This window comes from Columba livia, chromosome 1 (assembly GCF_036013475.1).
Source record: "Columba livia isolate bColLiv1 breed racing homer chromosome 1, bColLiv1.pat.W.v2, whole genome shotgun sequence".
Classification (NCBI taxonomy): Eukaryota; Metazoa; Chordata; class Aves; order Columbiformes; family Columbidae; genus Columba; species Columba livia.
Genome location: NC_088602.1, coordinates 79703212 through 79729277, shown reverse-complemented (window position 1 = coordinate 79729277; position 26066 = coordinate 79703212). Strand labels below are relative to the sequence as shown.

General features: G+C 36.0%; 1 protein-coding gene across 16 annotated transcripts in view; it reads right to left on the bottom strand.

Annotated features, from left to right (window-relative positions):
* The window catches only part of ROBO2 (roundabout guidance receptor 2), a 1092721-nt gene that overhangs the window by 720066 nt on the left and 346589 nt on the right, over positions 1-26066 (bottom strand). The window lies entirely within an intron of this gene.

The window sequence follows — 26066 nt, the reverse complement described above, 5'->3', positions numbered from 1 at the left end:
GAAGTTTTTTTTTTTTTTTTTTTTATTTGAATGCAGTGTAGTGTTGGTTTTTTTTACCAGTTTCAGTTAAACAAAAGAACTAATATAGGGATATGGGGCAAGAGGGTTGTAGAAATTATGTACACATGACTCTGATGCTATTTAAATGGTAGTTAAGTACTCAAGCTTTTGGTTTTCTCACATTACTTTTGAAACTATGTAAAAATTACATATAATAAATGAATCTTAATCTTATGCACCCAAGTTTTTCTGGATAAGATTATCTTATTATATTATTTCTTTATGTTCTCTTACAATATTTTATTACAAGAATAATTACTAAAATAAATTATTAATAAAATATTACTGTTCTCCCACTGGCATTTCTGTCCTCATCAAAAGTGTCATTTTTTTTGCATAATAGATTGACTCACACTTCAAGTGTGAAGCAACACTTGAAATTAACCATGCACATACTCATACAAGTCCATATGTTTTTCCATCATTTCTCAAACAATAAGCCAGGGGCAAAAGAAATGTAGTCTAGGAAACCTTCTAGAATAATTCTTACATGTGTACATTTCAACAAATGTTTGTTTCATATCGTTTTATATCACTAGATAATAAGCAACATAAAAGAATTTCTCTAAAACCATAATTAACAACATACTGTAACATTTTTTAAGAAATGTATGAAGTGTAGCAAAAGATGCAAGAAAGTTAATCGTTTCCTGTGCGACTGAGAGTTTGGATTCTTTCTGATGTATTAAGAACTGGCGGTTATGTACTTCACGCTACTTAGCACCAATTGAAAGTGACAGGATAAGGAAATCCAACAGAAAAAAAGGATAAAAATATCTATTCTGATAAAAATATCTATCCCATCACCTACTACAGCAACTTCAATAAAGCAATAGATGCAGACTGGCTTTAGACTCTAATGGGAATGGAAGACAGTCTTGTGTGTTTACATTTATCTAATAGCATGCTTGCCAGGTATCTAATAGGCGAGGAGTGGTATTTAGTGATTTAGCAGTAAGTCATTTCTAAAATTTGTTTACCAAAGGAACAGCTGGCAGCACAACATAATGGAAAATATACTGAAAACATATTTTATTTTTAAGCAGGCTATTTCAAGGAAACCAAAACAAACTAAGATGAAAATTAAATAGCAGTTTTAAAGTTGATAACATGGTCCATACATCCACGTCCTGTGTGTTAATTGGGAAAATTCATTTACTCTCAAGAGGCCCCACAACAGATTATAATGCTTCTTTAACCCCATTTCTCATCCTGTTTTTCTGGAGGAGCATTTGCTAATTACAGTTCACAGTTCAACAGCCTGGCTGATTTGCCGTGAGGCTGTGAGCGCTGGTTTTCACCGGCATGACAAGAAAAGCCGTCAGCAAGCAGCTTGAGGCACAGGCTTCCACACAAGGCAGGTTGGAGGAGAAGCCTGCTCCACCACAGGCAGGTTTGAAGGCAGCCAGAGTCACTCCAGACGCCCTGCCCAGGCCTGGCCCAGCCCCCTGCCCCCAGCCTCCCCCTCTTCCCTTCCAACCTCCAGCACCACTCTCCACAGGGCTGCAGCACCGAGACAAGGTGGACATGACCCTTCAGTATATTTTTAAACTCCTCCTATGACCTTTCCCATACTGCCTCAATTAAGCTTCTGGTTGTGCTGTACCTCCTCTGATGACTACATTCTCTAGGGCACTCATCCTAGAAATTTCAATTTTCACCTGTGCTGGCATATAAATCTCATAAAGCATCTTGTGCTTTGTATTCTCCAGAATTGCATATTGCGTAGGATAAAAGCTGCTGCAGGTGCTAGTAATCCTTTTATAAAAATGGGGGTCACTGCAAAATTAGAAAAAAATATCTGGCAGTGCTTTGAAGGTAGTATAGACTAGGTCAGAAGTTAGAGGGACTTGGGAAGAAGAAGAAATCAGGTTGTTTGAAGACTGGAAATGGAAATAACTGGGGAAAAAAAAAAAAAGTTTTATCTGAAAAGATTATTTAAAACAAGAACAATGATTCAGAAGATTTTTTTTTTTAATTTTTTAATCAATTTGTCCATTTCTGTTCTGTTATTTCCCAAGGAAAGGCCCAGCTGCTACCCAAGATACAAGTGAAAAGGTTCATATCTAGCTGCTGAAAAAAATCACTATGGCTCTCACATACGGGAATCTGCTCTGGTGCACAGTTGTGAATGTTAACTGAAGAAAAAAAAAAAAAAAAAGAAGAAAAGAGAGATAATAAAATATACACAAGACTTTTGTAGTCACACCAGAATGGGAAGCAACAATATCTTCTGAATTGCTGAGTGAAAAGAAAGAAAACCATAAAATCTTTCTGAAAAAATTTAGCTCTTTATATTTAAGACTGACTATATCCTATCTGAATAGTCACTTACTGGAAAACTGTCAGCTTTGATTCGAGATTTTCCAGAAGCTTACTGAGAATAGGTCATGTAGAATACAAGCATTCACACATCAAAAAAAAAAAGAACACGCAGGAAACTGGAAAACAGATGTCTTGCTTCTTAATAAGTTCACTTACTTAAACTATTTTTCTGAGGAATACATAAAAACACATATTTGAAATATCAGAATATTTAGTTTTTTCAGATTCTGTTTCTATGCATCAAAAGATTCCAATTTTATCCTTATAGTCTGAAACTGACCTATATATAATAGTCACTTTCTTACGGAAAGCAATAAAACACATTCAGCAAAGTAGATCAGGAAAGAAGATGACACAAATTTCACTGTTGCAGCTACAGAAAACCTGTGAACTCTAACTTTGACCACAAAATACTGGCCTTTCCATGACCTAAGCCAAAGACATTCAAAATATACTCCCTTACAAATGGACAGGATTTCTATTCTGGTGACAGTAACTATTTCTATAACACTTTTGGGAGAATCATGCAAGTCATAAAAAATCTGTCTTGGATTTTCAGAAAAAAAATGAAATGCAACATTTACATAGTCTAGTAATTCCCTATATTTTAAGGCTGGGGACTCAAAATCATAGTTCATCAGACTGTTAGATTTTTCACGAAAGTGGTGTGAGACGCACTATATCCTTGCCTCAACTGTCAACTTCAGTCTCCGATTCTAAAACTGGTTTTATTTTGTCTAAGATGGCAGATCTGCAGTGAAACCATAGAGCATCTGTATTTGGGCGAGGGCAATGCTCTTATGATCTCATTTTTCATTGGGTGTATCAGTACACGCATACACAAATTCTTGTACTTGTATGTATGCCAAGTAAAGGATCTTGTCTGTATAACTAGTTTGCTAGGTATGTAAAACAAGTATTTGTGTATGTTGCAATGTCCGGCATGTAACAAGCAATGTACCGACGCACCTATAACATCAGAGTAATGGGTTCTCACTGGGTCAGCGCAGTATATTTTCTCCAACAACAGGTGATAGTGATGATAGAGAGGAAACTGGTATCTGTTATGACAAAATGCTTCTGTGCACATAGTAGTCTAGACTTGTTTTAAAATCAACAGAGGCATTTAAAAGGGTTGAAGTAAATCTATCTTGTGCCTCTGGAAGTGCCTATTTATCTCTGTTGACTAGAAGTGAACTTAAGGTAACTAGCTTAGATATAGACATCCAGGCTGTAGACATGTAAAACTAGGTAAGAGGAATCCCACCCAAAACACTTAGATATAGTCAGTCAGCTTTACCATACATGTTCTGTTCCACCGTTTATATGAAAGTTTGGTCATGCTCCTTTCCCTAAAGATGTCTCTGTTTTAAATCCCTGGTGAGACTCCAGTTACAAGTAATTAAAGTTCACGTTACAATCTCATAAATGGTAAAGAACTTTGAAGGCAGGAGAAAATTAAGCAATATTGGGAATGCAATAAACATACTGTTTGCAAAATTTATGACATAAAAAAGAAAGAAAAAAAGACCATAGCATGGCATTGGGGATTCAAAAAATTGAAACATTCCAAATTAGAGAAAAAAGCTGTGGTTTTAATTCTCACATAATGCAGCACCGAACAAGCAGCATGTAGAAATATGACCTCAACATATTCACTACACCTGGATAGTGCAGTGCAGTACTCCTCCCCAGCATATAATTTCTTTATTATTACAAGCTATCAAGGGTCCTTATTAGACCCTTATTAGGTCCTTATTAGAAAGTGTCTAGAGTGGGATTTCCTTTTTTTCTGTTTTGAATGTTGTTTAGTTTTGTTTTGTTTTAATAATAATTTCTCAGAAGCACCTATTGGACAGTCAGCAATATTGCCAGATGGGAGATCACCAGGGTTACCTTTAGTTGAAGACAATTCTGTACTCGAGTGCAGAAATGTATTATACTATACAAAGAACATATTCTGAAAACATTCTCTTCAGTTAGAGCTTGTTTAGTCCTTTTTTGAATAAGAACTCATTCTTGAAAAGGGTCTTAGTGTCTTTCATTGGATGCAATTATATTTGATATCTGATCAACTTCCTTTTCTTTTTCTCAAACACAATTTCTAGTTACTGTTACTTGACAGTTTATCTACATACTTCTCTTCCAGTGTGGATTAACACATTTCATTTTTAATATATTTCAAATTCTATTAAGACATCCATTTGAGATGGTGGTGAACAACTGCTTTTTTCCTCTTCATCTTGTACTATTCAAATACTATGCTGTAAGAGAAAATATTTCTCTCAAGTTCTTTTCTTGCTCCCTGCTTACAGACTGAGAATTTAGTCACAGCCAGACTTCAAGAACTCAGATCTGACTCTAACCACTCTATTACAGTTCAGCAGACTTGCTCATTTCACACCTGAGACAACTGTCTTCATGGCACAAAGCTCCATTAGCTACTACAATTAAAGTTTACTAAGCAGACTTATGATCACTAAGAAGAATTAGCTTCCATAATGAAAATAAATAAACTTACAAGCCTCACTGCTATGCTTGTCATCTATTTTCTAACCTCAGAAAACAGCTACTGCAACTTATAATATAAGGTTAAAGAACAGCTACTGCTGACCGTAAGGGAAAAGAACAAAGAAAATGTGGTTTTAGCCAAAGGAATAGTGAACTGTGTCACATGTAGGTTTTAATATTTAATGAATCTATATGGCTGCAATCCATTATGTGACAATTTAATTATATGACAAAAACATTTGATAAATAATATTGTGGTAGGACATCTAATTCATTATTTAACAAAAAAATCAATACTTTCATAAATCATGTTTCTACACATACACACATATTCACATACACACCCAAGCTTTTCAAGTAGTCAGAAATCCAGACTCCATAGACCATTTATTTTCTGGTCAGGAAAAGTTCAAATTGGAGTTTAATCAGGCCTAGATAGGAATAAATTTTATTTTATTTTTTTAAAATTTGTAGATCAGAAATGGTTGCTGCTAGATATTTTTCCTCTGATAGCTTACTGAAAGTGTTGTACAACTAGAAGTACTATCTTTTGTATTTAACAGATGAAGATGAAATGCCAAATTCCACTATTCTTAATCACACGTAACTGCTGTTAGAGTCAATGGGATCACTGAGGCGAGTAGCCAGGCAGGCAAGTAATTCTTTTCAGGACTGGTGCTCAAGTTCGGACACAACATTACAGTCAGTAACAGGCAACAAAGGAAGTCCTCCTGATGGAAGAACTGCGGTAATTATTTACAGCTTCTTTTTCTCTACATTCAGGTAAAAGCAGTGTCAGGGGAATCACCCAGTGGCATATCAAAATTTTGACGTGAGAAAAGGAAGAGAACTAAGAAGTCAGGCAGGCAGAGCAGAAGTGGGACAGCAGGCACATGGCAAGGGAGAAGTGGATGCACCACAGTGCGCAGTGAAGTCTGAAGTCCTGCATTCAGGAATTCGTGTGGGCCCATGTGAAAACAAATTGATGAACAAATCTCTCCTGTCTGGGGGTTTGCTGAAAAAGACACTCATGATACAAATAAATAAAAAAATATGTATCTATACATATATAAATCTAAACAAGCCAAGATCTAAATGCCAGAAAAGAAAAAATACAGCATTCGTTATTCCTTGGTGCACAAGTTCCAAATTGGATGTTTAATAGCAATACCCTTCTGAAAACTGGAAACTCTGGAAAGAGAATTTTGTTGTTGGAAGCAAAATTCTTCTCACTCACCAATGTGTAGCCAGGTTAAGTATTTCCCCCCTATTATGAATTATCCATAAAGGCATCTGCATTTTGATTAACTAAGTTCCTTTTGTAGGACAGCATATCACATTACCCTCAAAGTAGTCCAACTGGAATGTTACCTTAATACTTGTGAGTGTTGTGAACTACTGCAGCAGAGGTTGCTGCTGCTTTGATAAGGATATTAATTTGGCTGGATGGCTGCAGTTTACTGCAGGTCTAGTTGATCGAGCTGCACACAGAACTGTTACAGCAACACCTGCTTCCAGTTGGGACCTCTGCTTTATCCCATTGTATCCATACCTCCTGTGCTGGGAACTACAAAGGAGGTGAATGGAAACCTTTGAATGGAATAACCTGCCTTTAGCTAGTGGTAGTCACTTTAAAAGCAAGTTAAGTTGTTATTACAGTATATAAAAGGTCAAATGAAATAATTTGATTTTTTTTTTTAATTTTTAGTTGATTATAAAGAGGAAAATCTTTCTTACATATCTTAGGTTGCTCAGTTTTTGTGCTATTAATTAAAACATTTAGAAATACTAAAAAACTTCAGGTTTATATAATTTTATTTCCTGAATATTAAGAAAAAGAAAAAAAAGGAATCTTTAGGTCTAAGGGGTTTTTTTATCCTTTAAATCTATTTTTAATTTGGTAATATATTTTTTTCAGTTTTCTTTTCAATTCTCTTTTACAGCTTCGCATGTTTTGAATAACAGAATAAAGAAATCATTAGAAGTTTATTCCAGTGAAACATTTCATTCAGATTTTTCATAATCACTATTTTTCTCCTCAGTAAACAGTCTGCTTTGATTATTTCTTTATTTCTTCATTACCTAATCTTGATCAGCTAAATTGCATGTTTCCTGGTATCTGGGCGCATCTCTAATTAGAAAAACAAAAATTATCCAGAGACAAAGGTGGTTTGAGAGTTTGCCATTGAAACTGTAGCTAGTGTCCATAATTGAAGTTTTAATCTCTTTTTCATTAAAATAAAAGACGTAGGAAAGCTGCTTTTACTTGTAAACAAATAATTCTATGTGCAGGGTATGCCAAGATGAGTGTAGTTCCTCTTCTTTTCTAGTCTCATGAACAATATAAGATATTGTGCACATTAACGAAAAAGCTAAAGGTTGTTGAAGTCTAAAACTTAACTATAGAATGGGTTTGCTGTGCTTCTCTAGCTTTGGAAAGGATTAATTTGAATCTCATATTGGGTAACATATTGTATGAAGTCACACATCACACACATGACATCCCTACAGGTGTTTATATCATGTATGTAACTGGATATGCTTCAATAACATTTCACACCGCTAGAAATTTCCTTTTGCACCTTATCTTGCTCAAAGTAATTAGCAACGAACACCCTAACACTCTTCTGCATATGTTACGATGACATTAAAAATTAAATTAATTAGCACCTGCATAACTAATGATGAATTCCCGCCTTAGAACAATGGCACAGCTGCATGACATTCTTTAAGATGGATAGCAGTGGTTTTCCTGTGATCCAAGTGTTAGTGGTTGATGAAGTAAAAGGAACGATAATGGTTGTAATCAGATCGCTTGACTAAATAGTGAATGGCGTTACTAAGGGCATCAGACTTTTTTGTTGGGCTAGGAGTGAAAACATTTTGAACCATACATTGCCTGAAAGGAAAAGGCAAGGCCAATAGGCCTGTTTTTCCATGCACTTCCAGTACTAGTCACGTAAGTTACATATCAGACAGTAAGAATTGATAAATGATCCTGGCAGCATAGATTTTGTAAGAAAAAGAACAAAAAATAAAAAGGCAGAGCATTATACATACTGTCAGATCTTTCACGAACTGAAAAGGCAAATCCAAATTCTGGAGTCTCTTTCCTGGGGAAGAAATTGATCTGGCCACATAAGCTTCACTAGTCAATCAATATTCTCAACACCAAAAATATTTACTTAATTGAGCACTCTGAGCTAGTAGAGCTCTGTACTTAGTTATGGAGGTGAGTTGAGCATGGCACAAGTTCCGATTCCACGTATGCATTATGACCCCAGGCACTAAGACCTAAATATGATTCCTATGAAAACTGCAGGTGATGTTAACCAACAGGATGTGCCCACAGCTCTGTTAAATGAAGGCTAACTCTCCCCTGAGAAGTATACAACCCATCCTAATAGCATGGATGATCTGTAAAGAAAAGTGCCCCTTCAAGAAATTTTACATGAAGATTATCTGCTGCTCTTAATCAGGAACACCTACTCTGCTGGGTTTGGTTACTGAACTTGCTGATCTCTGAGTACATGTTGAGCAGTGTAGCTGGCTGTAGGTAAGTAAGGTTTGCCTTCACTCTCTCTACAGGGGATATCATTGGGCCCCTACCAATACCTCAGAGTTGAATAATCTGAGGTAATTTTGCATTATGCTAAATACAGACAGATTCAGAAGTCATTAGTGTCTGATGAAAATTGGTATCAAAAGCACATTGGTCAAAATGGCAATTAGAAAGAAAATAACGAAGTCCCTCTGTTGTATTTGAATGGTGCTCCACTAATCATCTGGAACAACTTCAGAAGTGATCTACTGACTTCAAACATCCTAAGTATGTGTGTGCCTGTGAGGTGTCCCTTAAAACACAGATCTTTTTCAAAAGAGACTTAATTCTCTAGGAGAGAAAATCTGGGTGTGTAACATGAGAGAAATCAATGTGTCCTTGCATTGAAAGGCAACCAAGTCCAGAGCCTCAAAGCTTATTCCAATAAAGTGTTGAGCACGCCTTTCTCCACCTGTCATGCCATCAGCAATTGTAGCATACAACAATTTTTTTTTTTTAACCACTATTTCTGGATGTTGCATTTCTACATGACTTAATACCATTACTACATTTTTTACTCATTTCCATAGAAATATACTTTTTCTTTCTTAAAAGAAGACATTGATTTTTGCATTGTAATTTTTTGTTTGTTATTTGTAACATTTGAAAATCTTTCTCTTGATAGTGAAAAGATACTCACCATAAATCTTGGCTGCCTGTTCCTACACAGGGACATAGTGTGGGACTTTCACATGAAGCAGCTGATCAATCAGAGACCAACTATTTCACATACTCTATCACATCTATAAGAGGTTAAGGAAACAGTTTCGTGAAAAACATTCAATTTGTATGTTTATCATGTGAATATTCATTTATATTCTTAATGGATAGTCTGGTTGCATTTCATTATTTCCTAGGCTAAATATTTATTGTGCTTGATTTGGTCAAGAGGCATATTTGGAAAATTCTGTTCTATTTAGCAACATTTGAAAACAATCTATAGTCATAGATACAAGGCAAATCTAGCAAGACAAAAATTCAGTCTGTGTCTGTGAGATGGGACTAAGGTTCACCATCCCTCAAAATAAAAAACAGAAAAAAAAAAAGCGTGAGAGATAATATGCTTCAAAGGCAAGTACTGGAAGGATGGACATGTATTTAAATGTACTGGTGTCTCCATCTTCAGACGATGTGGTAGCGAGGAACATAACAGTACCCAAAAAAATGAAAGCAGCAGACACAAATTAATGGTGTTCAAAGGCAGTACCTCAGAACTGTGGCTGATGTTTTGTACTTCATTTAGGACTGGTCCTCAGCAATTCCATATCGTAGACACAGTAATAAAATTATATTGGACTTTTAATGTTTCTTTTTTAAGCACTGGGAATATAGATACACTTTTCAAAAGTTAACACTTTATTGTCTCATCTATGATTTGTCCCTTAGTGCCTTGCTCTTAATTCTTCATCTTGCTTTGCCATAAGGAATAGATGGGAAATAGCATATGAAAACATACATTATTTGTGTCACAAAAATTTAGTGGTAAAGAAATAAAATATAAAACTAATTAAAATTTTGCTTATGATGATAAGACATTTTAATTTCACAATTTATTTTAGACTGTTACAGCAGGATTAGAAATGGTGAAAGCAAGAGTGTTTCAATTAACTTCACTGAGATTGGAAAGGGCACTAGATATTTAATTTGGGATTTAAGTCTCCTATGTGCAGCTGACAAGCTGACCAATACGAAGGCCTTTCATGAAAATTACTGTATGTATCAAAGTTTTAAATTATTCATATGAAGAAATGAAATGATCAACAAAACCATTGGATAATTAATGAAGTTGTCATTTTGACAAGACTAATAATAAGCTTCTCCTTGATAAATCATCAGTGATTCCTCTGCTATAATCACAAAAGCAATTCTACTGTATGTTTACAAGCTAGTGGAAAAGAAATATCAAAACTTAAAAGAAGTTGGCTGAGTTTTGTCAACAGTTCTATTATTTTACATGATTTCACATAATCAGTTAATAAGTCAGTATTGCTGTTATGAATGTAAATTTACCAAACAAAAACTATCATGACACAACGTACATGGAAAATATTTTTTTTTCCAGATAATATTTTTAGGGGAAACCCTAAGAAAAAGAAGCAGCAGCAGCAGTAATAAGATGTTTATACCTACTAAATCTAGTACAAGTCTAATGGGTGAAATGATCCATGGGTTTCTTATTCTTTAATTAAAGTTTCTGTTGGTTTAATCATACAGAATCACAGTAATAATGCCATACCAGATAGCTAAAGACAAAGGACATTAGCATAAGGCTACAGGAAGTCATATGCTGCAATACTGCCTTGTCAGACTTCATCTCTATTGTTCTGTGTTCCCCACCTCTGCTGCTGATGGCAATGTCTTAAAGTGCCTTCAAGTTTTTATGAATATGCCATCAAAAGGGGTTTATACCCACAGGAGGAGTCTTGACAGACATGGGGACTGAGATCTTGTGCAAAAACTCCACCTTATCAGCACCTGGAATGAGCAAAAGTGGCTGAAAACCAACAAAATATTGTTGGACGTCTCCAGATGCATGAACACTGGTAATGAAAGAGACTTATGTTTTATTGCCTATCTTAATGTAAGAACTGCCAGTTGAATGAAGGGAGGTGATTTCTCTGTAATATTAAAGACATTCATTTTAAAAGTTATAAAAACAGAGGCCTTCACAGGGATAGAGCAGATCAATGGAAGACAGAAATCTGCTGGAAAATTAGCTAAGAAATCCTCAATAGGATTTGATTGTTTTGTGTGTGTTAATGAAAGCTGAATACATTTACTTTGCAAAAGTTTCATATCTAAGTTTTCTCCAAGTGGCTGGAATAAATATCTGTTGAAGATCTAAGCTTCTCTCAAAGCAAAGCTGTACAACACCCTAACACTGAGACTTTGCCTTCTCTAGTGTTTGTTTATTTTTTTTTTTTCACTCATATTCATAGAGTAAAATCATGGTATCATTTGTGGTTCTGTTTTTCTAATACTCTACACAACACGTATAGCTGGATAATTTTAAAGCTTTATATTTCAGTGAGAACCATCCCTCTGAAAAAATGTAGGCCTTAATTTAATTTTGTCAAAATACTGAAATGATAGACCTTGAAACTGTTTACTACATCACTCCAACCTTTAAATTATAAGTAGGACTGGGCAGTATTGGTGGGATATGTGGAATATCCTATACTGTTCTTCTTTCCCCATTCCTTGGTAAACTGCTTTGTTCACACTCAACCAATATTAGGAGTTTCCCATAGTACAGGGAACAGTATATATTTCTTAATCATGTACTTATTTGCACGGTAATTAACCATGTTGGCATAGCTGCCTGCTCTTCTGTGACTCCAGACCACCTGGCTGAGGCTGATGAGACACCTTATCCCTGCTGGAGCAGGAGGCAGCCTGAGTGACTTCCCAAGACCAAGTGGCCACAGGTATTACTCGAAGGAAACCTCTCCTTGCAGAGCTGCACTTTGGGGTTGGCAGCAGCCTGTGGGCTCAGCGTAGCCTTCTGCTGCTGCCTCCTGGTGCAGCAGAGACCAGCAGCGACACTTTGCTTTCTTAGGAGGCTGTTACGGCAGGCACCATCTGCCTCCTTCTGTTGCTGGTTTCATTCCTAAGATGCACTGTGCCTCTAGTCATGGGGAGCTGAAATACAGCTGCAGCTCAGAGCAGTTCTGACACTGGAGGGCAGAGTAAGGTCCACTTCAGTTGTGCGAGGCTGATTCACACTTGCCGAAATTCACTCATCACCCTTTTGATTTCAGGGGAGTGACAATACACAGGATTGAAACAGTGCAGCAGTGGATCAAGCTCCGTGTCTTTAAATAGTGAAGGAAAAGAATCAAGAAATGGTCCCTAAACTCTATTAGTTGACTGTAGAGACATATTTTCAAACAAAATCTGAAAATCATAAGCCCTCTGGGCATTAGTATTTTCATTTTGGTAATGGGGGCATTTGTTGTCATATATAGGAGGGTTTGGAGAGAAAAAGCAGTATATTCCAAACATTTCTCAAGACAAAAAGCTAAAACTTTGCAACCCTTTGTTTAAAGATAGCTTATTAAAAATTCAGCTTTATGCCTTTCTCATTGATGAAAGCTGTGTCAAGATTATAACTTCTTACACTAAACCAACTAAGATGAAGTCAGAACTGCAGAACCTATCATACCATCACTACAGGCGCTCCAGACACTCTCTGTGCTGTCCCAGGAACATCTGCTACTTTCTTCTGGGTAAAAATATGTTGTTTGTAACTTGTCTTCTGTCTACCCAGAGGGAGAGATGGTTTTTCAGTCCTTTTTAACTCTTTCATGGCAAGTTTCATGGCCTATTCTAGTCCACACCAATAGCTGCACCATAGTGTGTTCACCACTCATGTGAGCAGTCTCAGAACTCCATTGATCTAAGAGTGGTTTGTTCATACAGAATACCAGGCAAGATTCATACAAAAAATTCATACCTTGTTACAAAAAGGGAAATCCCAAACCCTTTCCTGGTGTTCCTGAAGGCTGAGGGAAAATCAGCTTCCAACCAAGAGCACCTGTAACTGGGGAGAGAAATGACAGGAAGGCTTCTGCTGTGCACACATACTGGGATCTCTGCACCAAGTCCCCAGCAATGCTTCAGGAATAGGAGTGGGAGCACAGATGCAGTCGTGCCTACCTGGGAAGCTGCCATGTACAGATTAGCAGCTATGATCCCACCATGCTGAAAAGAAGCACTGCAGGGAAATTCTGTTACTGCTCTTTGGAGAGGATCCTGTTCCTCAAATTATCGGTCCACTTTCTATTCTTGCTACTGAGTCTGAGTTTGGGGCTTTGAAATGAGCCTATCATAAGATTCTAAATCAACATAATTTTTTCTTTTTTTTTTTTCTTTTTTTTTTTTTTTTAAGTATACTACAAAAATACTGTTGGGTACATGCATTTATGATGCTCATTCTTCTGAAACTTAAATATGCAAATACACTATAATGCATTTAGAGGGAGATAAAAGAATCTTAGCAACATCACCATGTAAGTCCTTCTTTGTGGTATCAGGCTGTCTAGTTGCAACTGGGAAACAACTAAAGCACCTTTTGCTTGGGTATTTCTTTAAGTTTATTTGTGAAAACATATTCTAAGCATGTAAATTAAATGTGATAATTTGGCATTGCATTGGCAAATCTGGTTCTGTATCCCAGATTTCACAACATCTTACACTCTGCTCTTACAAAAAGCCAAAGGCAGTGTTTTTTTCAAGTGAGAAGGAATGATATGCTGGGAGACAGATGGCAGAGAAGGCCATAACTGGCTGATTTTTTTGGAGGTAGATTGCTGGGATTAGATTGTGGGGTTTGGTTTTTTTTACAAAGTGCAGAAGGCTAACAAAATCCGCCATTTCAAGTTTTCTTTATTTCTTACACAAAATAATAGTTTTCTGATTGCCATGAGACAGCACACTAAAGTGTGAAAATACTGTAGCAGCTGTGGTGGCAACACATGTCATTTCTGTGCATACGCTGAGATTTTTCTCATGAGACTCTTAAACACATTCAATGAAGCATACAATACACACAGTTAATATCTAACAGTAATCCCTGCATGTGTTTGTGTACTATACTGGCAATGTCTGGAATGGCTGTCAGCTTTTACAAATAAAAGATAGGTATGACAACATCCTTCTAGGATTGCTATATGCTAATCAAAATAGACGGTCTGATTTCGGTTTTATACTCATTGTTTGGAATTCCTTCCGGACAAAGTAATTAATACAACCCGGCAGGAGGAGGGCTGTCTCGTGGGATACACAATCCTTTTGTAACTTGATTCAAATTTTTTTCTAGCTATAATTCTTCAGAAAATTCTCCACCTTATCTTCCTTGTATTTTTATCAACTAAAAAAAGATAAGAGACAAAAGAATGAGGCAAAATGACAGTGACATTGTCAGTGTGACTGTAAACTTTATGTTGAAAATTCATCCTTCCGCGCATTAAGTCAATTCCTGCTGGAAAAGGGCAGCTGATCCTAGACATTATTCAGCAAGCTCTATTTGTATGTTCTTTCAATAGAACACATGCTAGTGAGATGGATGATTAAAATCTTACAAACCCTATTGCTCTCAATAGACTCAAATTCTGCTTTTGTTCTTCAGTTTTCAGAGCATTTCAGAACAAAATCAAAACAGTTGTATCAGAAAGAAATAAAAGCTAAACAATGTTCCGAGTGCCATCCTCTCTTAAACAGGGGAAAGAGAGGATGCTGGGTAACCACGTGGGTCACTGCATATGGGGGGACCCACCTAAACTCTTGGGGAGTAACCATGTCATTGAATTCGGGATTTGGAATCATGGTGTTTTAGTTGCTTTTTCAAAAATGGAATAGTAACCTTTGCTCTGTGCCAAACCAATTTCTGATTAAAAAAAATCAGATCCAACATTTAAGATAAAAAATAATTAAAACCTCTATCCCTTACACTTATATTCCTGTATCTGCTCATAGTTTTGCTGTTTACAACTATATTCCCATGTTTGCAACTGTGCTGGTCCCACCACATCCACAGGTAAATCTGTTTAACTTCAGCTGATTTTAAAAGGGATAAAAAATTATCACTGTCTGGAGTTCATATATGTCACCATATATTTCAACTGCTTTGAAGATTATTAAATCTGTTTCATTGTCTTAAACAATGCAATAGTATTCTCTTGTTTGTGACTAAAAAAAAAAGAGAAAATAAAGATCAAGTATTCAAACTTAGAAATTACAGAAAACATGCTAAAATACATCTGAAAACAATGTACTGTAATAGGAGTGAACTGCTATTTTTCTGATTTAAATTTATAAAAATCCACATATAAGATCATGTTGAATTAATGCCAGTTCATTTACACCACAAAGCATACAGGCACCTTATCACGCTTTTAGTACCCTCTATAGATCGGTGTTTTTCTTATGAATGAAAAAATCAGATTTTGATATTAAACAACAAAAAAAAAGAAAGTGTGGATGGTCATGATCCAACAAACAATATCTAAGTGTTTTAATGAGCTGCTTTAATATTTGGCATTAATCTTGTAACCAGGCCCACACAACAGAATTTTATGTGTCTTAAGAACCAGCAAAATCAGGAAGGCTCTGAGCAAACTGTTGGGCAAGGGTGTTCATTGCTTCCTGTTGCAGGCTGTAAGACTTAAGCATTCAGTGGTAAAATTACAGTGAATACCATTATTAAAGCTGCACTTATTTAATAAATAATACACTTTTATTATCTAGCGTGTCTGCTAACCATCTGTGAATTTATTGGGGGCTATCAAAAAAGAGAGGGAAAACAAGCTGTCTGTGAAAGGCCCTTCTAAAAAGCCATAAAAATAATACGCCAAATTTTAGATCTGTCTGATTTTTGGAGCTTGAAAAGTCCCCTTGGTTTCAGTGGAGCTACACTGATTTTCATCTGCTACATATCCATTCTTTAGTATATACAAAACTTCTGTTACTTGTCTGCATTTCTGACTCTCAAAGCTGAAACAGTTTAAAAAAACCCACAATGGAATCCAAACAAAAGATGTCCATCTGAAGCCACTGAAAGTGTAATTACTACTTTGCCTTAAATCTCTTTATTTTTAAATATGTAAAAGCTACTATTAAATATTACGATAAGGTCAGATTTGTATAACCATACATCTGCCTAGAAGGATGTTTTAATCTTTTTTATTATTTGTATTAATGGATGAGTCATAGTTAAAAAAAAGATACTCAGTAAAGTCTGGAATTCTACCCATGTGATTTTGGGCTTTTAGTGGGCGGCTGCAGAATAAAATTATATTCTTTCTTGGCAGTTCAGTCTTGAAAGAAAATAAAGCAGTTCAACATAAGGATGCCAAAACAAACGTCACAACCAAAACTGATAGTGGTTTTGTAATAATTCTGTCCATTTTATTGGCATGCTGCATTTCTGATGGGTTTGTGAGGAATGCAGCTCAATGACAAACTGAGTTCTGTCTATGAAAAATCAATTCTTTTGATTGGATTTTTAAAAGGTATTTCAATATGGTACCACTGCACATCGCTTATGAGGCTTGAAACGCAACAGAGCACAGCATTTCCCATTTAGCAAGCCAAGAATGTAACACGGACTGTAGAAAAGTATTTCACTGCATATGCAACCTCAGCTTTCAGCTGGTAGAAAGAGAATCATTGATCTGATTAACAGTCACCTCCTTGGAATGCGTCCATCCTTCATGAAAAGTTCTTATCCAAGCCTGCACATCACCTGGAGCTCACAGGAGCTCCCGAATCAGTCATAATTCTGCATACATGCGTAAGCGCTAATTTTCCTGTCAGCAACTCTATTGAAATAATTGATTATTCATAGACAGATTTTTCACTGGCAAACACTAGACATGACCTGTGTACGTTCTGGCAGGAACAAGATCAAGGTGTAAATAGTTTGCGGAGGGGTACATTTCCTTTTTGACAGGGATTAAGATTGAGGGTAAGCTGAGTCCACATAAAAACTAGGAGAGGGGGTTAATGAAGGTCAAGCTCTGAAATACTCCTCCTGAAGTATATATAGGAATTGAAATAAGAAGATGTCATAGACAGTATTTGATAGTCAATAAAGGATTAGCATTCAGATTCTGCAATTCGCTGTCTCCAGCTGCTTGATATTAGGGCAATAAATCTTGCAAGTATTAAAATATATGTAAATGTGGCCTTAGTTTCTTCATAGGTACTGCACCCTTGAAATTCACATTTTCAAGCTCACTGTAATAATTAGAAGTATGTACTTACTGAAAGAATAGATTTTCACAATGCTACAAGCCCTTAGAGATTTCAGGAAAATACCAGGTTCTGCAAGACTCTTGACAGAACTGCTGGAACCAGGCTTGTAAAGGAAACTTGCAGAACAAAGTTCAATCCCCTGTTATTTCAGGTGGCCATATCACAGAATCTGTTCAAAAAATAGGATAAATCTCCATCTTAAAACTAATTAACTTTTTGCCCCTGTGACTCCCAGCGAGAGACTTTATCTTGCAGTTTTTTGTGAATCTGCCACTTAAACACTTCTTCATTTTCAATATATATTTGTCTGCAGCCATTTTATTCCTAACTACTCCTTTAGTGATATTTTCCCTTAGTTCTTTTCCCATTTTGTTTTTCCTGTTGTGGCAGTTATAGACAGCAATACTAAAGCACCATTATTTTTCTACTTGTCTAAGGCAATATCCCTCCTTTTCCTCTCTTATAATATTCACCATCTTTAGTCACTCTAATAGCTTTACTCTGCTTCTCTCCTTGTCTGAGTTTCCTTTTTTTGAAACTGGGTGAAAAAACTGTACATTGTGTTCTAGTGGGAGCCTACCAGTGCTCTGCCCAGTGGCAGAAAAACCTGTCTCTACTAGTATGATACCAGGTCGCATCGTAATGTCAAACTTCCCATCCTCAGGGCTATATCACACTGGTAGCTTGAATATCCTTCTTTGCTCAGAAGAATCAGAGTCTTCTCTTCCTCAGCTGTTTCCTTCTTATCACATCATGCAGATCTCTCCATGTAATAACTCTGTCAGAGGAAATTTTACCAGTACATTCTTGTTTTTAATACTGAAAATATTAAATAATGCTGATCCTAATTCCTGAAGAACTCCACTAATGAATGTATTATTCTTCTAATTTAGTCATTAATATTTGCCTTTCATTCAGTTCCTTACTGCATTATGATTGCTCTACTAAATCCGTCTTCTCATGTTTCACTAATTACATTATATCAAATGTTTTAGTGAACCCAAATAAAGGATGCAATCATGCAATAGAACTCTGTTTATAGAATCATTACGTACAATACGTCCACATAACTTTTATCACCTTTTCCCCTTAGTGTTTTGTATTTAATATTTTTAATCTATATTTGTTCCAGAACCTTAACTATTCTGAGATGCAACCAGCAGGCCCAGTTACTTTTATGTCTCTCCTATTGAGGTGTTGGTTATTCACAGTTCACCTCCTTGCAGAAATTAATTTAATTCATTTTTCAAATTTTGTCTCCTTGAAAATATTTATCCTTCCATTTAATTTTGGCTGAATAAGTTAACAACTGCTCAATTAGATACTGCTGTGGCAACACTCATAGAAAATAAAATATTTAAAAAATGAAACTTATAGAACTGATCGACAATTTAGTGAAGGAATACGCTGGCTGCCACTTCCAAGCATAACTGGGTTACCATTACATTTAATAGTAGCAGGATAGAATATATCTCAAGAAAGTCAAGATATTTCACTAACATATTTGAATCAAACTGTTCCTAATATTTATCTTAATAATAACACTACAGACAATTCATGTCTGTATTCAGATCTGTCCTGTGAGAAACACCAAAAACTTTCCTTCCACTGTGCTTCTCCAAAGCAATTTTGATGTTAAAGAGATTCTGTTTTATTCATCCTTCCTGCTACTCCACAATCAATAATAATGTAATTTTTTACTCCAACACATTCCTTTATCTCTGTCTTCCTTAACAGCACATCATATATCATGTATTTATTTTCCTTAAAGATGTCTTTACCATGCAACACAGCTGGGGCAAATCCGACTTTTTCTGGCCTTCAGAGCTGAAGTCTCTTCTTGGGTCACTGAAGAAACACAACTCAGCTGGGTAACAAGCCTTAGCTGTTTTCTACCAAAAAAGAAATTGACCCCCTAAGCAGAATTAGTGAAGTTCAATTACTTAAAGAATCTTGTCTTTTGCTTTGCTTCCTTTCCCTTACTGCCTACCTCCTGCAAAACAGACACCAATTTAAAAAGTACTGGACCCAGAGGGGGACGGACAAACATGCAGGACAAACTCCTACAACCAGCACATCCGCCATTCACTGTGTCAATCAGAGTATGGACATAACAGCCCTTCAACACAAAGTCAACCTCACTCCTCTGCTCCCATCTGAAATCCTGCATCCTAAGTTCAAGTTTTGGCCTTTTGTGTTTCAGGCTTTGATCAGAACGTATTTCTGATAATTTTTTCTGACTGAGTTTTCTACAGAAAATAAGCAGAGCATTTTAACTCTCTGTTTTATTTATCCAGCCCCTGATCTAGTAAGTTTAGCACTTTCTTTTTATTTTATCTCTTGCACTCATTTTCTCTTCTTGCATCCTGAAGTAGATGCAGAGATTATGCAGTCAGTGCTGGATTTCTCTTCTCATTCCCTAAATTAAAGCTGTTCTTATCAACATCACAGAATTTGGCAGTAATGCTAAATATTTAGACATCCATCAGAAACTATCGGTTTAATCAGAGATTAAGAAAACTATCTTGTAAGAGAATATAGTGCCATTGGGATATACCAGAGAGAATTAATTGTATTACAAATTGTGTTAAATGACATTGGGAGTCATAAACTTTATATTTCTACATTGAAAAAGATAGTAACACCAGGAGATTAAGTTCTTAAAAACTCTCAAGTGAACAAGAAGAAACAGCAAGCTCAGAACTATGTTAGAAGCATATCTTCAGGAGAAGATGTATTAGGAGTGACAGTCTCTCGAAGTTACTTTCTGAATGACCTCTGGAGCATGTTTGCTACTCAAAATAGAATTAAGTAAATGTCATCTAGAAAATTGAACCCTTACGGAGAGGCATGGTACACACACTGAGACAGATGTATATTAGTTGCTAATACTACACCCTTATTTATAGCTTCAGAGGTGAGAAGATCTCCCATAGAGAGTAAATGTGCCTCATTTTTGCTGAGTGCAGCAAGGACCTCCCATCTGCTCTATAGATGTGAGAACAGCTTCCACAAAGACAGACTCACTGCCTGCACCAGCTTTTTACTGACCTTCTCAGGGGTTCTTTAGCAGCACTAACCTGGGTGCCAGAAAGGTATTCTGCTATGTGTCTCCTGAGGAAGGAAAAGTGAGCTGTTTGAGGACTGTCTCATTTAAAGAAGCTTATGTTTCCAGGCCCCAGGATTTGTGCAAGGGGTGCAGAGTGACACACGGTATGCTTTGCAGCTAATCTGGCCTTATATTAATCTGCTCCAGAAGAGGAATACATGACAACTCTTGAAGTATGCTACTGTCTTGGAAAATACAGAGAAATATGAGTACTAAATATTCCTTATAATTATGCAGAATGTAAAAAGCAGGCTGGAATAGAGTAGCTTCATCTAAATGTTCCTGCTCCGGCAGGGGGATTGGACTAGACGATCTTCTGAGGTCTTCCAATCCCTAACATTCTGTGATTCTGTGTGAAAAAAAATGGAAAGGAAATATGGAATTTGTTGCTGAAACTTGTTTGGCTGATAAAATTTGAAAATGAACAGTGGCTCCATAGACCACAGTGCTCGCAAGAGGTAAAACCGTACTCGGGAATAAATGATTGTATGTGTGAAGTGAGTTGTCCCTGAGTAGGCTTGCCATCGCATGTTGCCTGTTCACTGTGGTATTTGAGGTTGGTATGAAAATCACATATCTTGTATGCTTTCAGAAGCTCTTCCATATCCTAATATATGTTGCAGCACACCTATCACATCCTGTTTGTGAAGTGTTTCTCAATTTTGACACTCTAAAGGGGAGGTAAAACATCACATTATATGTAAAGCTGACTGAGACATTTTTGTTTTAATCTGCACACCAATTTTTACCAAGTGATTCTTGTTAAATAAGGAAGGCATTTATTTGGTCCCATTCACTATTCATACATACTGCAAAGTTGCTAAAGTAATGGTGTTACAAATGTTATGCTTGATTATTCAGGCCATGTTACAAAGTGGAAGCCATTTTAAGCCATTGGGTGCAAGAAAGAATAAAAGAACAGAAATTGGTGTTTATTATTGTAAAATGAAATGGAATGATTGAAAAGGGAGTGCCTGATCATCTTATGGACAGATTTTGCTCTGCTTTCTTGAATATTAATGCCAAAGTAATATATTTAATACAGATAAGTTCTATTCACATACTTAATTAGAAAGCCAATTAAACAGCGCTGTGGAAAACACTGTGGAAAATGCACCATCTACTGGATCTCGAAAACATGTTATGGACCAAAAATTTGGAACCTTTCTAAATGTTCTTCTCTGAAAATATGCATAATTCATTCTTAAAGTATTTTCATTCCTTATCCAGAAAGGTAGCAGAAAATTGACTTCACTTATAAAAATATGTTTTCTTGTAAAAGAGTAGTTGAAGAGGCTTTACATATTAGAACTTCTGAAAGGATCTAAACCAGAATAATGTATTTAAGGAGTGTAAAGTAAATGTTTCTACTGAATAACGGCAAGTCTGTGCAAAATAACACACAGCACATATCCTATTATGAAAATAGTGTAATGGCATTTGTCACAAATATGTATATTGATAAGATAAATTCTTCCTGTATCTATGACATGCAACAAATTTAGCTTTGATGCAGTATACCCAAAGAGAGAAAGAAAGGATTATGTAGTCAAGAGAGAAAACTAAGTGTATTTGGAGATTCTAAATTTGATTCCTTAAGTATAGGTGTGAGCTTTCTACACTTTCCTATTTCAGCATGACTACATGATTTGTACAGATACTATGAGTCTAGTTTTCTCCCCAGTCTGCTCTGAGTTTGGATAACTGAACTACTTTCATTACCTGCTGGCACTTTCATTACTTGCTGACAGCCAAGTGTATCTATTGCACTGAGTAACAGATTTGCTTTGTAGCTGTAGGTTCATATGTTCATTGCCTACTTGGTTTCTAGCATCGTACGTGCCCCTTGTGAAAACAAGACACAATGTGAAGGCATCTGATGTACTTCCATTTCTGGCTGGTCACCTTGGCACAGAAGTGACAAGTCTGAACCTCTTGCAACCAAGCAGTGATTCTGCTGAAAGGAGTACTCCAGCTCCAGTGGTAATTTCCTTTTCCAAAAAGCCTTGAGGTTTAACCTAGAGCAACTATTTATCAACGGCTAGCTAAGAAAGTATGCCGAGAGGAATCACTGAGACATAAGCAACCCTGCTGAAATAAATCGCCAGACTGACTTATGTCACTCTAGAGAGCTGTCATGTTATGACTGTACCCTCCTCAATGGGCTGTGCAGCTAAAGATACTGTCTAATGATGTGTTACCACATAATGATAATGGTCTTCATGGAGCTTCTCTTTAATGATGTGTGTTACTTTGTAATGATAATGGCCTTCTTGGAGATAGACTATAACTTTAATATCACAACCCCACTGAGGAGGGCTATACTCAAAACATTACAACTCTTGCCCGTGACCTCTGTTAGCAGCCTGTTAGTCAGCAGGTAGCAATCAAAAGGCAGAAAGAGCCTCCAAACAGAAAAATAAAATTAAAATGAGAGGGCGTAATCCTTCCAAGATGATAGGGAACATTTTCTACAGAAGAAAGATGCATACATATTTATACATATATACAGCATAACCTGGTTTCCCTTCACTATGCTTACTTGCTCTTCCTCAAAAAAGATTTAAGGAATCTTCAACCTTTTATGCAACAACACCACATTAACATTTGCAGCTGGGAGATGAGACCAAATTGATATGAGCCTCACAGGAAACCCAACTTTTCTGTTTGTTGGAAAATCATAAAGTGACACAAGTATTCTTTGGTGCTGATTTATGTCCCGCCTCACTCAGTGAACATTTTGGCCATGTGTGGAGCAAGGCTCAATAGCTCCCAGTACTTTTTGTAGATTCCTAGTCTCAAAATGCATTAAATAATTGTACCAGGGTGATAAATAAGATAGATCACATAGTCCACAAAGACTCCCAAATATGTTTGATATGATGCATATCCTATTATTTTGTTACAAATAAATACAAAAAGGAAAATCCAGCTCAAAGACCAAAAAACCCCTCAAAAACTAAAAAAAAAACCACCCAACCAAACAAACAAAAAGCCCCCAAACAAACATAAAAACCCCCACAAACAAACCAAACCAAACCAAAACCAGCCCCACCCTTTAAACAAAAAAACCATCATTCAAGTCAGAACACTTAGCTAGGCAAAAGAAAGTCTAGAAAGTCTTGCAATTGAACTTTTCCTAAAATCCAACTTCAACATTGAGACTGAAATCTACTCATGTTACCCCTATACTCAAACTTCTATCTTCTGATATTTGTAGATATCTCTACTGTCATTAAAAAAAAAAAAAAAAAAAAAAAAGAAAAGAAAAAGAAAGAAAGAAAGAAAAATTATTATAGTTTCTGAAAGATTGCTTCACAGCATTTCTGTCCCAACCACATACAGGAAAAAAAGTGAACAACGCACTTATAATAAATGACCTGAAGAAAACAAGAAGTGAGCTTAATTCTGGCTTTGCCACAATTCAGAAATAATGTAGTCATCTAATCATGCATTATTTCAGTTTCATAAGGATATACTGATGACTTCTTCAAGATGCATAAATGTCAGTGGAAATTATAAAGGTGATCTAACAGATGCCACAGTTCAATCAAGACAGTAGTACAATGGGGACACGTTTTTCATATTTTAAATCATTTCAAACTGATCAGCGTATCTCCTTATTAGAAAATGTCTTTTGCTGTATAGAATGTCTTTTGCTGTACTACACATTATTTTCATATGAGAAAATAACTGTCTCCCTTAAAATAGATAATGTACCATGCTTTAATTAGAAACTAAAAAGACAGGCACTGGAAACCAATGAAATGGGCAAAGACACAATCACTAACCTTGCTACTTTAAGAATTTTTCAGGCGAAACCAAAAAAAAACTAGGCCTCAGTGGTCATCTGTTCTATATTCAGCGTAAGTCCTTCTCTGTAAGTTTGGACATAGATTACTTGGATAGAATTGATTTCTATTGGATTTAGACATGTGCACTATAGACGTCTACACCTGAACCAGTCATCTTCAGTTCCCTGATAGAAACAGGCAGAGTTTGATATACCTGAGATGTCTGTGTTGGGACTACACAAGTCCTCCAATGATAAACATGATGCCATCACATAGCCAAGCATAAAGAAACATGATTCATATCATAAATACTTGACAATTTTCATTTTCTAAGTGACTTACAAATACCTATTTAACTCAAAAGGAGACAAAACACAGAAGTTTCCCTTGGAACAAAGAGCTTGTGCAAAACCCAGTTGCTGGAGAGATCATAAAGCCTTACACATTTTCCCTGGAGCCTGGCATCATGCCTATAATAAGATTAGAGCTGGTGTTAAAAACTGTGAAGAAGAGATTCCAGACTGACTTTTTTTCCCCTGAAACATAATCTAGATCCTCCAGCTTTATTTTCCTGAAATGTCCTACACTTATTTTTCTCTTATGGTGTCTCATTTTTTTAACTTAAAACTTGCCTTCCTTTGGATATGTCCTTAAACTTCAATGCTTCATCAATGTCAATTTCATCCTTACTTTTATTTATCCTTCTTTTTTTTTTAATCTGTTAATTTTTTCTGTATTTAAGAGACAGTCAATATAACTACTAAAATGTAGCAAACCTGTCAGAAACAAACAAACAAACAAAAACCAAAAACAACCCACAAAACAAAAACAGAACAAACAAACCAAGCAAACCAAAACCCAGCCATAACAAAAAGAAGAGATATTTTAACTCTATTTAAAGCTAATCTGTTTTATTCACAACAAATTCACTTGAAACTTCACTTTCCTATTAATACACGAAATCAAGTGAGAGGCTGAAAAGTTCTGTGTACTGCAGGCCTCTTCATGCAACTTCCTCTACAAGTTTCAAATAGACTTGAAAATGAAGGCCCAGGTAGGTATAAACTTAAGATTGCCTCAAGACTGTAGATTTGAAAGTTAGAAAACCAGTAGTATTACTTGTAAATTGAGCAAATTCAGTCCGGAATTACTGATAGAAAATAGCTGCATTTAATCATTTAATCATTTAATCATTTAATCTTTACATATTCAGACTTCAAAATTTACTAACATTATTTCGATCATGATGCTAAGAATGAAACTATACCATTTTGCACAGCTGATGACAATGAAATATCAGCAGAGGGTAACAAATCCAGCATTATGCATTCCAAAAGTTCAGCACTTCTGTAATGTAGAAAGTTTAACTTAGACACCCACAGCATCAAATCGAATTTATCTTAACTTTTTATCTTTTTTTCCTCCTGCTTTTGGTCTATCTTTTGTATAATCACATCACTGTATCAGAGACATTTTCCCATATTCACTGTCAGCTATTCAGGAAATCCTCTAAAAAGGATTTAATTATCTAGATAACTTATTTTCTAAAATGTTAACAAAATGGCATTATCAGTGGATGAGACATCAAGTTTCTAAGCTGCACGCAAATTTTGAAGAACTATTACTGTTGTGATTGAATGACAACTAGTTTTGACAGATTTTGGAGATTTTAAGAGACATTATAAGCAGTTCTACATAAAATGTATCAGACTTCTTGCCCTTCTGAATAAGCCTTTGTTGCTGTAAGCAAACAGCTTCTAAAATAGAGATTGGTAGACTAAAAATTTTATTACTTCTGTTGCCTCTTAGTACCTATGTTAATGCACATCACTAGAGGAAGCTACATTTTGCAAAATTCCAGAGTTGTTTTGATGCTCTCTGAAACATAATCAGTCCCTCAAAATACTTT